The 16,065-nt window shown below is 37.2% G+C and overlaps 1 long non-coding RNA gene and 1 other non-coding gene across 2 annotated transcripts; one reads left to right on the top strand and one right to left on the bottom strand.

The window, feature by feature from the left end:
- Positions 1 to 491: 491 nt before the first annotated feature.
- LOC146905562 (small nucleolar RNA R71) lies at positions 492 to 594 on the bottom strand. Its single transcript, XR_015020858.1, has one exon. It is a non-coding gene; the product is annotated as a small nucleolar RNA R71 (small nucleolar RNA).
- Positions 595 to 11,547: 10,953 nt separating this feature from the next.
- LOC146905563 (uncharacterized) lies at positions 11,548 to 12,111 on the top strand. Its single transcript, XR_015019019.1, has 2 exons — positions 11,548 to 11,689; positions 11,784 to 12,111. It is a non-coding gene; the product is annotated as an uncharacterized LOC146905563 (long non-coding RNA).
- Positions 12,112 to 16,065: the final 3,954 nt, after the last annotated feature.

A 16,065-nucleotide genomic window follows, 5' to 3' on the forward strand; every position in this document is an offset into this window, starting at 1 on the left:
ACAAGGCCAGGAGTGCCATTGTCTTATGCCTCGGGGATAAAGTTTTGAGAGAAGTAGCAAAGGAACCAACCGCGGCATCAATGTGGGCAAAGTTGGAATCTCTGTATATGACAAAGTCTTTGGCTCATCGGCAATTCCTAAAGCAACAACTCTACTCATTCAAGATGGTGGAGTCAAAGGCCATCATGGAGCAACTTACGGAGTTCAACAAAATCCTTGATGACTTGGAGAATATTGAGGTGCAAGTTGAGGATGAAGATAAAGCTATATGATGAGTCATAGATTAGTATATTTTAATGCTTTATTTAGTTTAGTTTTAAATAAGATTTGATTTGATTTTATTGCATTTTATTTCCTTTTAGAATATTTTACTTTAAATTTCTTTTTATTTTATTTTAGGAATGAATATATGGTGGAAGGTGTCTTGGAGCAAAAGAAAGAGGTCTGGAACAAATACAGTGCGAAAATACGAAGGTACGGAACAAAAATATATTCCCACCAAATCACTCGGTTCAACCAAAAAGATGGGGAATCTCTCTATGATGCGTGGGAGCGTTTCAAAGAAATGCTAAGACTTTGTCCCCACCATGGCCTAGAGAAGTGGCTTATAGTCCACACTTTTTATAATGGCTTGTCTTATACCACTAAGATGTCTGTTGATGCAGCTGCAGGTGGAGCACTTATGAACAAGAACTACACGGAGGCATATTCCTTGATTGAAGACATGGCTCAAAATCATTACAAATGGACCGACGAGAGAGCCATCACTAGTTCTTCATCCTCCAAAAAGGAGGCAGGTATGTACGAAGTCTCTAACTATGACCACCTTGCTTCTAAAATTGATACACTAACTGAAAAACTTGAAAAACTCAATGTTAGTGCTATCAATTCTACTTCTACTCCTTCTTGTGAAATATGTGGTATAACTGGTCATGCTGGTGTTGATTGTCAACTAGGTAGTGCTATTAACGGTGTTGAGCAAATGAACTATGCTTAATACAACCAAGGGATGCGACAAAATCAAAATTTTTATAAAAACCAAAATCCCTATGGACAAGTAGCACCACCCGGTTATGCAAACAACCAAAGATTCACTCAGAAATCCAATTTGGAAATTTTGTTGGAAAACTCTATTGCCAACCAAACCAAACAACTTCAAGAACTTAAAAACCAAACCAGATTTCTGAATGATTCTCTTTCCAAGCTCAATACCAAGGTTGATTCTATTGCTACTCACTCTAAAATGCTTGAAACTCAAATCGCTCAAATAGCCCAACAAGTGGCTACCTCTTCCCAAACACCGGGAGTCTTTCCTGGTCAAACCGAAGCCAATCCCAAAGCCCAAATTAATGTCATATCTTTTGGGGGTAGTAAGTTAAACGAGACTTCTGCTAAGGTTAAAAACATTGGGAAAGAAAGTGTCAAGCCTTTAGGTGATAAAATTGTGATAGAAGAAGCAAAACCGCTTGAAGAAAACAAAACTCCATCCCCCTTAAATCTTGATAAGCTTAAACTAGAGGGTAAGTTTGAAATTTTTTTTAACATACTTAGGAAGATTTGCATTAAACTTCCCTTTGCTGAAGCTTTGTCTAGGATGCCTCTATATGCCAAGTTATTAAAGGAAATTTTTTCAAAGAAAAGGGCTATAGAGCATAATGAGACAATAGCCTTGGCCAAGGAAACTAGTGCAATCATTCAAGAAGCACCCCTTAAGCTTAGAGATCCAGGTAGCTTTGCCATACCATGTGAAATTGGGAATGAAACCATAAGCAAAACCTTATGTGACTTAGGAGCTAGTGTTAGTTTGCTGCCTTTGTCTCTTCTCAAAAGGATAGGGATAGGAGAATTGAAACCTACCGAGATGGAATTGAAACTTGCTGATCGTTCTACCATGAAACTTGTAGGATTTGTCGAGGACATACCCGTTAAGATAGAAGGGATATATATCCCAACTGATTTTGTAGTCGTTGACATTGCGGAGGACGAAGACGTCTCCATAATCCTAGGTAGACCTTTCCTAGCCACTGCAGGAGCTCTCATAGATGTTAAGAACGGTAGGATAGTATTTCAAGTGAGTGATAAGATGGTAGGATTTGAGTTGGAAAACGTTATGAAAGGTCCCGCTCTTTACTCTTGTTGCATGCTTAACGATCATGTTGTGAAAGAACGTTTTATAACGTCATCTACACAATATGATATCTTTGATCCATTCTAAGGACTCTTTCTAACCGTCAAGCTAATGACATTAAAAGAGCGCTTCGTGGGAGGCAACCCACGCATTTAATCACTTTTGTTTTGTTTTTCTTTGTTTTAAGTTGTTTTGTAGGTAATTGTCCAAGTGTGATTCGAAAAAAATCGAGAAATTGAAAAATTCTGAAGCCCCCAGGACCAGAAAGGTGGCACGGCCCGTGCTAGGATTGGCACGGCCGTGCCAAGTTTTTGAAGAAAAAAATGAAGGTGGAAGTCAGGAAGATGGCACGGCCGTGCCCGATCTCTAGCCCCTATATACTCATATTTTTTCTCTTCTTCTTCCTCATTCACAAACCACAACCCTCTTTCATCTTTCAAACTTCTCTTTAAACCTCCATAACCTTCAAACCTTCAAACCCTCATATCTCCCTCAAAACTTAACCAAATCACTCAATTCTTTCACCAATCAACCACAAACTTCCTCCAAAACAAAAACCACCAATCAAAAACATCTTTCATCCATCCAAACCCATAATTCACCAAAACCCTAATCTTTCAAAACCTAACCCAAACACCACAAAACCTTAACCAATCTCCACATCCAAACCAACAAACCCTCCCTAAAACATCAACCCCAACCCTAAACCAATCCTTTCCACCAAAAATCTTCCCAAACCCTAAAACTTCAAACCAATTGCAACAAGGGTCAATGGCTTCAAGAAGAAGTGGTAAGGAACCAGTAAGCTCTCAAGGAGGACCTCCCCCATAGAAGCAAGCACAAGTGAAGAATCATGGAATCCAGTTCAAAAACAACAAGCAAAGGGACAGGTATAAAAATCTCATCTCTAAACACTTGCATCCTTCTCGTTATCCTGATCCCAATACTTTGGATGTGCTAGAGCTTTTTGATGATGTTTCTAGGCTAATAGGAAAGTTAGGTTGGACTGATTTGTTGAAACCTATGCGGGGTTATGAAAACTTCACTTTTGAATTCTTGAGCTCAATAGAATTTACCAAAGATAAGTTGGATTATGATAACCTAACCATAGAGTTGTTTTCCGGTTGATGAATGTTGATTATGACATGTCACTTCAGCACTTTTGTGAGGCCTTAAGTTTTGCAAAAGAACGATATATTCATGATCATTGGGATCCTAGTCTAAAACCGGTTAACTATGACCCATCTGCCTTTTGGAAACAAATCACCGGTCTTAACAAATACGTCCCTAGGGCAAACAAAGCTAGTAACATTCACAACCCCGTACTCAGGTACCTTCAGAGGGTAATGGCTTGCACTATTTGGGGTAGAACCGAGCTAGGAAACACTAGAACTGATGAGTTGTTCATGTTATGGGCAATGCTCTACAACCACCCCGTCAATACTTGTTTTTATTTGATTGATCACCTAGACTTTGTCGGTACTAGACCGACCGGTAGAGGAGACATAGTGGTGGGTGGCATCATTACATATATAACCAGGTGTTTTGGAGTGGGTGAAGATGAGGGGATCAAACCAATTGAGGGAAACAATAGGCTTAACATAGAAACCCTTATTGCTATGAATTTCATCAAACATCGTCCACCCCTTCATTACCAACTTAAGCTAAATGTGCCAATCATGTTTTTATTGCCTAACCCATCTCGGACTACCACCGAGGTGGAAGAAAATTGGTTGTATGTTAATGATGTGCAGGTTCTTGGTGAGCAAGATGATGATGAGGGAGAAGGTGCTAACTTGCACCATGATGAAGGAGACGGTGCTAACTTGCACCAAGAGGGGCACCATAGCCATGAAGTCGGTGAGCTTAATGAAAATCAAAGATGGACATGGATTCACAATGAAATCGAGAGGATGAGCACCGAGCAACAAAGGCAAGGTGTTGAGATCTCCGCCTTCGCAATGAACTTCAAAGGGGCAACCGTGTCAATGATGAAAATAATGAGATGCTCCGTCGGATGATGCAACACCTCCAACTTCAAGGTCCTCCATATGGACCTCAATAAATTGTGAGCTTTCCTCTTCCTCTCTTCCCTTCTCTCCTCTCTCTCTCTCCTACTCTTCGTCTACTCCTTCTTTCTTCTTCTTCTTCTTTTTAATTTCTTTTCTTTTTGAATCATTGAGGACAATGCTTCCCCTAAGTGTGTGTGTGTGTGGGGGGGGGGGGGGGGGGGGGGCTAATAAAGTGTCTAGAGTCGTAGTGTTTCCAAACTCCCTTGAACTTTATTCTTTTTTGTTTTGTTTTTATAGCAAGAGGCATGACTAGTAGCTTGTTTTTAATGTAGAAAATGGCATGAAAATTTTTGTTTCGTCTCTCCTTTAGGTTGCTCCTTGTACATGAAAGTAGTTTCTTGTGTTTCTTATGTTCTTGCTATACCCATGTCTTGTTTTATTGTGAAATTCTCCAATGAGAAAAGCACCCGGTTGCAATCCTTGAGCAAATGTATGAATAGGTATTTTAAGGAGCACGTTCTATCTTTAGTGTTAACTTAGACCCTTTAAAGTCTTAAGAGTAAAAGTAGTATAAGTTTGTGTGGGAAATTAATCAATGTTCTTAATTGTTATATTCTTAAATTGTTAAAGTTAAATGGGGCGGGAGAATGGCACCAACATGTGGGGGAAAGGACAATCCCTAACTTCCTAATTGTGGTGGTAACTCCCTAATTTGAACTTAAAGTGAAACAAATTCATCAATGCTAGGGGGAAAGGACAATTACATCCAAAAAGACTTCCTACGTGGAGATGAAACAAATAAAATTTTGCAGCACTGCCCAGGGTGATTTTGAATCTAGGGGGAAAGGACAATTACATCCGAGAAGACTTCCTACGAGGATAGATAGCCCATAAGCATCTGCAGCCCCTTGTGCTTAATTGTTAATCTAATCTAATTTTAACTTGAATTCTCATCACTCTTATATGAAATGAAGAAAGGACTTTTCTCGGTTACTTTAACACTAAGGATAGAACCTATTCCTCATAATATTTGTCTTATACAGGAGCAAGAAAAGGGTTGGACTGCACACACACACTCACTTGAGACTTGATGTTGGGTAGAATAGGTTCATGAGAAGCATTTGAAATTGTAACTAGTGTACTTGAAGCAAAGCCTTTCTTTTGAGACATGTGTTCTTAATATTGCCATGAATAAATATTTTGTTGCTGCTATGTCTATTGCCTTTTGCTTGAGGACAAGCAAAGATTCAAGTGTGGGGGAGTTTGATGAGTCATAGATTAGTATATTTTAATGCTTTATTTAGTTTAGTTTTAAATAAGATTTGATTTGATTTTATTGCATTTTATTTCCTTTTAGAATATTTTACTTTAAATTGCTTTTTATTTTATTTTAGGAACGAATATATGGTGGAAGGTGTCTTGGAGCAAAAGAAAGAGGAATGGAACAAATACAGTGCGAAAATACGAAGATACGGAACAAAAATATGTTCCCACCAAGTCAGAAGCTTGGCACGGCCAGTGCCAACATGTGGCACGGCCGTGCCACCTCCAGAAGCCTCTTTTGCTGCTTTTTCTTCGGGCCCAAGTTACCCTGTTGCAGCTTTACTATTTTACCCTTTTAGTTCCTTAGTTTCTAAGTCAATTGTAAAGCTATAAATAGAGTAGCTCTCCACCATAAACATTCACCTTTTACTTTGTTTAATTCAAGCATTATTTCAATAAAAAGTCTTTATTTCCTTTTACTTCCTTTGCAATTTACTTTTATCGCATTCTCTCTTCTTCCCCCATGTCTACGATGAACATGAGTGAGTAGACTTCTTTGTCTTGGGATCGTTGGATAAGTCTAATGACGTAATCCGGATCAAGCCAAGCCTTAAACCCTAATTATTTGTTACCTTAATTCCTAATCTAAATTCACCGTTTTAACATGAATTAATTATTATCAAACTGTGGAAGCGAAAGCAGAGGGTTTGATAATGGTTAATTCATCATCACAGATATCAGTTCATAAAGCGAACGCGGAGCTTTGATATCCGATCAAGTGAATTTAGACAAGGTTTGCGAAACATGAGAATAGTCTAGCAAACCTTGGGACACATAAAGTTTCGATCTTCAAGGGTCCCAAAGGCAATCACCCATGAGAATAGGTGTGGTTGTTGGAGGGATACACTCACTGACTTCGAGAGGAGCTGTGATATGCTAAAGAGAAACTTGTCCTTAGTAATTAAGATTAACGCATAATTATAAGTTTAAGGCTTGCTTGTGAAAAGATTCGTTATTATGATGAACCAATGATCCCGAGGCTTTTTAATATTATTGTTATTTACTTCCAAAAACTGCACTCTCCAACTTCTTATTTCTTTCTCCTCTAATCATTTTCTAAAAGTTAATTAGATTGACCAACTCCCTAGCGGAACGATAACTCTACTTACTACTATTACTTCGATAGGCCATGCACTTGCGGTTTGGCCCTATCACTATACTCTTGTTGTGTGCTCTACCGAAATCTTATGAATCGTTCAAAGATACCATGCTCTATGGAAAAGAAGGCACTGTTCCCTTGGAAGAAGTTCAAGCGGCTTTGAGAACCAAGGAGTTGACCAAGTCCAAGGACTTGAGAGTTCATGAAAACGGTGAAGGCCTAAGTGTCTCAAGAGGGAATGGTGGAGGTAGAGGTAACCGGAGAAAGAGTGGTAAGAAGTCAAAGTCTGAATGCTTTAACTGTCACAAGATGGGTCACTTCATGAAGGATTGTCCGGAGATTAATGGTAACTCTGCACAAATTGTCACTGAGGGTTATGAGGATGCAGGTGCTCTGATGGTGTGGTGTTGTTTGGAGGATGAAGGTGATGTTGGTCACCTTGGGATTGATGCCTAGTGGAGCGGTGTTCGTCTGGAGAGACGTTAAACACTCAACATCAGCCTGGAGAGGCGGTGGTAAGAATACTCATGATCAGTCTGGAGAGGCAGAGGCAACAATACTCATGATCTACCTGTTGAGGTGGAGTTTCAAGGTTGAAGACATAGTGGGATGTACGCATTTGCTAGTTGAGGTAGAGTACGCTCAGCGTGAGGTGGAGTTGAACACACCGGTAATGGTACGACTATGGAGGACCTTGGGTGCTATGCTCTATGGTGAGCAAGGGATTTCTTCATAAGGTTGAAGAATGTATAGCACGGCTTGCGGGATTACGCTAAAAAAAGGCCAAGGGTGATTGGATGCAAGGAGACCTTCAAGGAAGCGGGAGATGTCCTGTGTTGAAGATGTCATGGTGAATGCTTGTGGAACTACCTAAAACTCCTAGTGTAGTTGGGCTGCAAGGACTCTTCGAGAAGACGGAAGACGTTCTGATGGCTGAAGAGGTTGAGGTAAAGGCTTATGGAACTACCTAAAATTCCGAGCGTAGTTGGACTGCAAGTACCTTCGAGAAGGCGGAAGGCATTCCGATGGCTGAAGGTATTAGGGTATAAACTTGTGGAGCTACTTGGTGTAGTGAGAAGCAAGGGAAAGAGCAGCAAGGTGTTGATGTTAAATGGGCATCATCACTAATTTGGAGTCAAGGTGGAGACTGTTGTGAAAGTGACTCAAAATTGGAGTTTGGAGGCCAAAATTGATGTTTACTGAAAGTACAAATCGGGGCCCAAATGGAAAAATTGGGGCCCGATTTTGGCTGTCTTTGGGAGCAGTTTGGTGCAAGAAAAATCGGCGCCCGAATGGTAAAAATCGGGGACCGATTTTGCGTGCTGTTATTTTTCAAAAACGTATTTTTGGGCCAGATTTGGTACAATTTTATGGGAGTTACTTTTACTATAAATATAGACATTGTATTAGTGTAAACCTTGAGATAGAAGGGGCTGAAACAAGGGTTTAGAAAGGCAACAACAAAACTAGGGTTTGTATAGAGTTTGTCTCTTTGGAACAAACACTAGGTTTTGAGGGTTGATTCACCTTGGGAAACACTATTAGGATTGAGTCTCTTGGTTACGGGAAGAGGCTGGGATTTGGGTAGAATTAGGCGGGAGACTTATTCTTGTAACCCATTGAGATCTCTTTGTAACGTTACTCATCATATAGTGGAACGGAGGGCTGCTCTCTCCCCCAGACTAGGTCAATTTGGACCGAACTGGGTCAACAAATTCTTTGTGTTCTCTCTTCTTTTTCTCTCGCTATTGTTTTCTACTTTTGGCTTGTGATTATAATTGTTTCATACACTTGGATTTTGGTTGCTTAATTATCCCTTGCTCCACACATCAAGTTGTTATTGGTGTGAGTTTTTCATCGAATTCTCAACAATTGGCGCCCACCATGGGGCAAGAGTCAAAGGATAATCTAGTACCATGGGTTCTAAGTGGGATATTGAGAAGTTTACCGGAGATAACGATTTTGGGTTATGGAAGGTAAAGATGGAAGCGGTGTTAATACAACAGAAGTGTGAGAAAGCTTTGAAGGGTGAAGGTTCGTTACCGGTCACCATGTCACGAGCGGAGAAGACCGAGATGGTGGACAAGGCCAGGAGTGCCATTGTCTTGTGCCTCGGGGATAAAGTTTTGAGAGAAGTAGCAAAGGAACCAACTGCGGCATCAATGTGGGCAAAGTTGGAATCTTTGTATATGACAAAGTCTTTGACTCATCGGCAATTCCTAAAGCAACAACTCTACTCATTCAAGATGGTGGAGTCAAAGGCCATCATGGAGCAACTTACGGAGTTCAACAAAATCCTTGATGACGTGGAGAATATTGAGGTGCAACTTGAGGATGAAGATAAAGCTATACTCTTGTTGTGTGCTCTACCGAAATCTTATGAATCGTTCAAAGATACCATGCTCTATGGCAAAGAAGGCACTGTTCCCTTGGAAGAAGTTCAAGCGGCTTTGAGAACCAAGGAGTTGACCAAGTCCAAGGACTTGAGAGTTCATGAAAACGGTGAAGGCCTAAGTGTCTCAAGAGGGAATGGTGGAGGTAGAGGTAACCGGAGAAAGAGTGGTAAGAAGTCAAAGTCTAAATGCTTTAACTGTCACAAGATGGGTCACTTCATGAAGGATTGTCTGAAGATTAATGGTAACTCTGCACAAATTGTCACTGAGGGATATGAGGATGCAGGTGCTCTGATGGTGTGGTGTTGTTTGGAGGATGAAGGTGATGTTGGTCACCTTGGGATTGTTGCCTAGTGGAGCGGTGTTCGTCTGGAGAGACGTTAAACACTCAACATCCGCCTGGAGAGGCGGTGGTAAGAATACTCATGATCAGTCTGGAGAGGCAGAGGCAACAATACTCATGATCTACCTGTTGAGGTGGAGTTTCAAGGTTGAAGACATAATGGGATGTACACATTTGCTAGTTGAGGTAGAGTATGCTCAGCGTGAGGTGGAGTTGAACACACCGGTAATGGTACGACTATGGAGGACCTTGGGTGCTATGCTCTATGGTGAGCAAGGGATTTCTTCATAAGGTTGAAGAATGTATAGCACGGCTTGCGGGATTACCCTAAAAAAAGGCCAAGGGTGATTGGATGCAAGGAGACCTTCAAGGAAGCGGGAGATGTCCTGTGCTGAAGATGTCATGGTGAATGCTTGTGGAACTACCTAAAACTCCTAGTGTAGTTGGACTGCAAGGACTCTTCGAGAAGACGGAAGACGTTCCGATGGCTGAAGAGGTTGAGGTAAAGGCTTGTGGAATTACCTAAAATTCCTAGCGTAGTTGGACTGTAAGTACCTTCGAGAAGGCGGATGACATTCTGATGGCTGAAGGTATTAGGGTATAAACATGTGGAGCTACTTGGTGTAGTGAGAAGCAAGGGAAAGAGCAGCAAGGTGTTGATGTTAAATGGACATCATCAATAATTTGGAGTCAAGGTGGAGATTGTTGTGAAAGTGACGCGAAATTAGAGTTTGGAGGCCAAAATTGATGTTTACTGAAAGTACAAATTGGGGCCCAAATGGTAAAATCGGGGCCCGATTTTGGCTGTCTTTGGGAGCAGTTTGGTGCTGGAAAAATCGGTGCCCAAATGGTAAAAATCGGGGACCGATTTTGCGTGCTGTTATTTTTCAAAAACGTATTTTTGGGCCAGATTTGGTACAATTTTATGGGAGTTGCTTTTACTATAAATATAAACATTGTATCAGTGTAAACCTTGAGATAGAGGGGGCTGAAACAAGGGTTTAGAAAGGCAACAACAAAACTAGGGTTTGTATAGAGTTTGTCTTTTTGGAACAAACACTAGGTTTTGAGGGTTGATTCACCTTGGGAAACACTATTAGAATTGAGTCTCTTGGTTAACGGAAGAGGCTGGGATTTGGGTAGAACTAGGCGGGAGACTTATTCTTGTAACCCATTGAAATCTCTTTGTAACGTTACTCATCATATAGTGGAACGGAGGGCTGCTCTCTCCCCCAGACTAGGTCAATTTGGACCGAACTGGGTCAACAAATTCTTTGTGTTCTCTCTTCCTTTTCTCTCGCTGTTGTTTTCTACTTTTGGCTTGTGATTATAATTGTTTCATACACTTTGATTTTGGTTGCTTAATTATCCCTTGCTCCACACATCAAGTTGTTATTGGTGTGAGTTTTTCATCGAATTCTCAACACCCCTTTTTTAATTATGAAAATCAAAATCATAATCGCAGTAGTGATGTTGAAACTAAGCAATCCCTATGGAGACAAATATTTTATATATTACCACCTGTTAGTATTTTGTCATCATTCATTTTGTTAAAATATAATGTGTATCACCATTGAAAAAATCCATGCTCCATCCTTTACTAAGTCTCCATACAATATTGAAGTTGAAACTAGAAAATCCTTGTGGAGACGAATCTTTTATATATAACTACTTGTCTATAAAGTAGTACACTTCTCAGTATTTTTTTATTGTTCATTTTGTGAAAAGATAATTCGCATCACCATTGAACAAACCCATGCTCCATCATTGACTAAGTCTGCATATGCATTAAATACATTGAAACTTACTTTATAACTTGTTCAAGATCCAACACCAAATATTCTATTTATTGGTATTGTTAATAGATTCCTATTAAGATTATAAAAATAAAGGATAATATATACAGTAGCTATAACTTTGTCATGGCCTATATTTCACATGAAATCCAACAAAATTTTTACTCTTTTGTGATTTCACCTATCTATCATGAATGATTATAGAATAAAATAAAAACTTTGTAAAATAAGAATGAATTCTTATGATTGGTACGTTTCTTTATTTGACCTCATTACTAAGGGTGATAGAAAGACAAACACAACACTTTGATGTACTCAAGAGAGGTTTAATTATTATGTTTTGTATCACCAATTTACTATGTGTGCTAAAAGAAAACATACAACACATTTAATAATGATGAAAAATGAGAATGAGGATGAGCTCTTAAACTATTTAATGTATTTAAGGTGAGAATGAGATTTATAAATCATAAAGTGATAAAACCATATTGTATCTCATATATGCAAAGTGGATAAAGTATGGCTAAAATTGTAAAGTTTGTTTATTTCATGATTATCTTTATTTCCCCATTTGTTGTTGAAACAAAAGAAGACAGTAAGCCACTTTTGATCCTTCTAAACTTTTCATAGGTACATTCTACATAATGTTTTATCTCATTTTACTAACATCATTTATTCAACAATGACAGTAAGAATCTGGCACCAAAAACTTCCTGGGGGCTTATGTTCTTCTAATAATGAGTGTCCAGCGTATGGTTGCCCTCAACAAGCTTTGTGTAACTTTTTTTATCCTGATGTTCTGCATCAAGGATCTCGGATAGGTTTCTGTGGTTGTTTTTGAGTGATGTGCTCGTAACATTCTACTAAAAAATTCTATAAGTTGTCATTTCGTAATTGTGTTGGAACCCAATAAATTTTATTTTTTTTCATTTTCTATTTTCATGGACCATATAGTTGTGGTTTTGTACTCTAAGATGATCGTAATGAAATTTAATAAGGAATTTGAAATAATGTTTAGATTGTCTTCTTCTTTCTTAATTTGAATTTTAATTCATATCCATCATAGTATCTTTAATAATTAAGTTGAAAAAAGTGTTTACTTCTACGACTCTCATTTTATACCTATGTCATAAATTGTTACACTTATGATTTTTATTAGACTTCACTTTACATTTATCTTTTATTATAATTTTTTAACAACATCAAACACTTTATTTTCCTTTAAAATAAATGAAAAACAAGAACGTCATAAAAAATATAATAATTTGCAAAAATATTGTGAGCGTGCTAACGGGAAAAAATTAATTTTATTTGTTCTTTTATACCTTTTGAAACAACTTTTAGGGAGCTTCAAATCATAGGTGATATGGTTAAGTTTCTAACATAGTTCAAGTGTCAATATATATCACATGGTTCTTTTGCACCCTATTCTTCTTTTAAAAAAAAAATAAAAGTACAAATATCTCTAAGGTTTATGCTTGAGGTGTAAGGTAAGACATGTAGACTAATAAAATAAATAAGAGAAAACAAGTCTTACTCATTGTTATTGTGTCAACACATTTGCAGTCAGAAATTCGGAAACAGATACGCCCATCAGAAGGAGCACTGAAATAAGTTTATCTTTAGACATGTTAATGGTGAATGTGTATAAGAAGGAAAAATTAAATAGGTGAACTACATGGAAAACTATAAGAAGAGGAATCCTTTGTCTAAAACCTACTATAACGCATTGTACGATCACTCCAATCTTAAGTCTTGTAACATTGTGATCTGAGTGGAATGAAATGGTGAGGAAGAGCAAGATGAGGGTGAAGTAGAAAAGTAGGAAAAATAAAGATGCTATCAAAATTTCATATCAATCTGACCTTTTCTCATATGTTCACTTAAATTGTGTTTTATCCATTTAATGAAAGAAGTTTTTTCACAAAAGAGAAGATTTGGGGGAAAGGGTGATGACGTTAACCAGAAATTGCAGTACCATTGTTCAAGGTTGACTCAAGAGAAAAAGATAGGTCCTAGGTGGATTTCTATACCCTATTCAACTGGTAAAATCGCTTTGGTAGAGCTTTATCTGATTTAGAATCTAGAATTAATCAGATACCATTGTCGATGGTAGAAAAATTATTAGGGGTAGAACTCGATCTGCCCACAACAACGATTACCTTTGCAGATGGATCACAAAATTTACCTTATAGGAAAAATGAGAATGTCCTAATCTGAGTTGATAAACAACAGCTTCTAGTTTTGGATGTCAAAGAAGGAAATGAATTTCCTCTTATTTTGAGCCGACTATTTCTAACTACTTCTAGGGCCATGATAGATGTGTGGGTAGGAAAGCTAATGATTAGGTCAAAACCTATAATGAAGAATGTAACACCCCAAATATTCCATAACATATTTTTATGGTATAAATCTCTGGTTACTATTTTAAGTGATTTTGTTTGTACATGTATGTTGCATATTATTGTGACAATGTGTAAATTAATAAGAACTGTGTGCATATTTTATTTTAATTATTTCTAACTATCATCTTATTTAATTATTTATTTTATAATTAAATAAACCCACGTCACATACCTAATCAGAAACGTGCCATATAATTGGACATGTGTCAATAAATTACTTTAAAACATTTCCACTTATATGTTCTATTAGAGTCTAGGTTTTCCATATTCTCAATCACTTCAGAGGTTGTGGGTACTCATACTCAACTACGCATTAGAGGCATCACTCAGAGACTTTGACTAACTCTGAGTTACTCTTCTGATTCAAGCATCATTCTGAGATAAAATGCATGTTTAGATTCTTTTTGGTAAATTCAAATCATTCAACAGTTAAGGGTTTTGTTAATATATCGGCCTATTGATGATCAGTATCGATGAATTGAATATCTATAACTCTTTTCTCAACATAATCTCTTATAATATGATGTTATATATCAATGTGAAGGTGAGAAAAACTTGATGAGTAAAACCGCAAGTGCACGGTTCTACCGAAGTAGTAAAAAGAGAGTATCGTTCCAACAGGGAGTTGTTCAATTTTATTAGCTTTAATTGATGATTAGAAAGAGTTTAAATTTCAAAGTTGGGATTTTTAAACGGATGAATAATAATAATAATAATAATAATAATAATAATAATAATAATAATAATAATAATAATAATAATAATAATAATAATAATAATAATAATAATAATAATAATAATAATAATAATAATAATAAAAGAGCCTTGATCTTAATGACAAGCCCTTCACAAACAAACCCTAAACCTAAACTTTATATTGGACCTACTTTCTAAAGACAACTTTCTCTTAAATGTATCAAAGTTTCTCTCGAAATCATTGAGTGTGTTCCTCTAGCAACCACGCCTATTTTCATGGTTGATTGCTATTAGAATCCTTGAAGAATGAAACTTTGTGTGTCTCAAGGTTTGCTAGACTATTCTCATGTTTCACAATCCTTGTCTAATTTCACTTGTTCCAATATCAAAGCTCCGCGTTCGATTTATGAATTGATATTTGTGATGATGAATTAACAAATATTAACCCTCCGCGTTCGCTTTATGAGTTTGGTATTTGTTAATTCATTATAAAAACGGTGAAATTAGATTAGAAAGTAGGTTTATATAAAATTAGTGTTTATGATTTGATTTGATTAGGATTACGTCATTAGACTTATCCAAAAAGATAGTCTTACAAACTAGATTGCTACTCTATTTATAGTCTAACATTGACTTGAACCCCAAGAATTAAATCACTAAAGTGTTGCACAAGAAACCATGGGCTTTAGGTCAGAAATACTAAAATAGGCAGCTTGTCGAAGAAGCAAAAGTAGCAAAAGGGTAATATGGGGCATGCCTATGCTATATTTTGGTACAAGATCTTCTAATTCTTTGCACAAGATATTTTTGTGTGAGATCTTCATATTTTTGGCACAAATCAGCTCAAATTCTCTTTTCTTTTGCTCCAAGACTAAATCTTTTGAATATTTGTTCCTGAAATATAATAACTTACAATTGAAGTAAAATAGCTCTAAAAGGGAAATAATATTAAATAAAACAAACTTAAATATAAATAAAATAGACTCAAATATTATATTAAAAACACTAATTATCGACTCATCAAAAGTTATGGATTCAACAACAATAATTTCTTCTTTCAAAAAACAACAGTCCTTTTTATTCATCAAACATGTGAGAGCACTCACCATTTCAAATAAATAAAAATTAAGATAAGTTGTCTTCGCGTAATTGATTTCTCTCATTTTTTTTTAATTATTTCTTTCCAGGCTTTTTATCAAACGATTCATTCTAATTTCTAAGGGGTGTGAGAGAAGAAGAAGAAGGAGCACGGATGTGAGGGTGAAGCCCAAAAAGAGAAGTGATTGTGGAGTCCCGCAAATGTTTTCTAATATGAGGGTAAAATGGAAAGTTTATAAAAAATGTAGGGGTGAAGGTATAATGGTATGGGTGCATGGTAAAATTTCCCCTTGCTTCTTGTAAAAACAAAACGGTCAAATGTTGATCCGGCCTATTTGAGGTGACCTCCGAGTCTCCAGTTTATTCCGGTTCCTGTTTAATTGAACAGGTTTACCGCAGTTTAATGACATAACCGATCCAATTAAGGGAGCAAATCGGCTAACCTTCCGGTTCGATCTGCCCATCCGTCTAGTTTTAAAAACTATACTTAGTGGTGTAATTAGATACTTCAATAAATGTAAATAAAATAACTAAACAAAACGAATATTTTATTAAAGTTTCCTAAAAAATAAATAATATAGAGTTCATCGTAGGACCGGATCCATATTAAACAAATACATAGATGCAAACAGTTATAATTGCTTCCACACGTGTAGCCTTTTGTCATCCCTTTATATATAATTCTCATATGTAATTCTCTGCAGCTCAAGGCTACTAATGACTTCTTGAGGCATGTTCTGTCAAAGTAATTAACACAAATTGTCAATTATAG

The sequence above is a fragment of the Medicago sativa genome, chromosome 7 (genome assembly GCF_051527215.1).
Source record: "Medicago sativa cultivar Bolivia chromosome 7, Bolivia_mono, whole genome shotgun sequence".
NCBI classification, from domain to species: domain Eukaryota; kingdom Viridiplantae; phylum Streptophyta; class Magnoliopsida; order Fabales; family Fabaceae; genus Medicago; species Medicago sativa.